Below are 1,626 nucleotides of genomic sequence, written 5' to 3' on the forward strand. Positions count from 1 at the left end.
ATGCTGGGATTCGAACCTAAGTCTTTTGCAAGAACAGTATTCTTAACCACTGGGCCGTCTCTCTAGCCCCTTAGGACCACATTTTAAGATGGGCTTTACAGCAAGTCAGGATGTGAGAGGGTATGGCAGTCATATCACTGATGAAGGCTTAGGAAAACCATGTGATATGCCTTTGCAAGACCCGGGGACTGGGCAAACACACAAAGGAACTTATTGGTTAGCGATCAGACTATTTAACAAAGTCAGAGATACAGGGAAGAGGTGGAGGAAGATGAAAGTAGTTTTAATCTTATCTTTGCCAGCTAGGCCAGCCATTAAAACAATAGCAAACTTTACTGGTATTTTACTGGTATTTTCCATGATCTCAACTAAACAATCCAAACAAAAACAGCATTCAAATAATATGTTAAGAGCTCAGATGATGTCAGGACTCTGACATTTCACCAATATATATTTTATTATTCTGCCCTATCAAGGGATAAGATTATGAATTCCTCTTTTATTTTTTTTGGGGGGGGGTCTTTTTGAGACAGGGTCTCCATGTGGCCCCAGCTGGCCTGGAACTCACTGTGTAGACCAGGCTGGCTCTGAACTCGCAGAGATCCACCTGCCTCTGCCTTCTGAATGCTGGGGTGAGTTCCTCTTTCAAAAATTGCAGGAATGGACTCCCATCCTCAGACCTCTTGGGGTAAGTCTATAGTGAAGCCCTCCGCGCTTTGACTCCCCAAGCCACATTCACCCTTACTCCTAGTTTGGGCCCTGCGCCATTCCTAGTCTTGGGGCCCCAGACACCTGGGGAACCAATACTGCTTCCTGATCCTTTTCACCCAGAACAACTCAGTGCCTTTCTTGGGCCCCAGGAGCACCACTTCTGGACCTGGCCCCACCCTCACCTCTCTCTGCTTTCCGGGACCTGCATCACTGGCTAACTCTCCTAGCCTGCACTCCCATCCTCAGACCTCTTGGGGTAAGTCTATAGCGCAGCCCTTCGCACTTTGACTCCCCCAGCCACATTCACCCTTTCGTCTCCCATGCTGCTCTCTACTAGTTTGGGCCCTGCGCCATTCCTAGTCTTGGGTCCCCAGACACCTGGGGAACCAATAATGCTTCCTGATCTTTTTCACCCAGACCAACTTAGTGCCTTCCCTGGGCCCTAGAAGCACTGCTTCTGGACCTGGCCCCGCCCTCACCTCCCTTTACTTCCCTGATCCTGCAACACCCGCCAGCCTCTTTCTGGGGCTGACAGCCTCTTTCTGGGGCTCCGAGGCTTACCTTTCCTCTCCCTGATCCTTTGCATCCAGTACAAATCCATCCAGTACTCAATCCACTCCCTGGGAAATCTTGGGGCTTCTTCCCACCCCATCTGCCTTTGCATCCCTGCGTGGCACGGCAACGGCCAGGATCTCAGGTCAGTCCAACACCCAAGTTCCTGAGGCCAAAATCATTCTTAGAAGATTCCAGACCTAAGGAGAAAGTCTGAAAACTTCTGACCCACATTGGAATTGGGCCACTGCAGATCTCCTGAAGACAAAATCAATCAGGCCACGACAATATAAAATCAAAAAAGAGAACCAAAAGCTTAGACAAACCAGCTCTTCATACCCAAAAAGTAAGCCACAAAGACAC

This window comes from Nannospalax galili, unplaced genomic scaffold (genome assembly GCF_000622305.1).
Source record: "Nannospalax galili isolate Female #2095 unplaced genomic scaffold, S.galili_v1.0 scaffold238, whole genome shotgun sequence".
In the NCBI taxonomy this organism is placed as follows: domain Eukaryota; kingdom Metazoa; phylum Chordata; class Mammalia; order Rodentia; family Spalacidae; genus Nannospalax; species Nannospalax galili.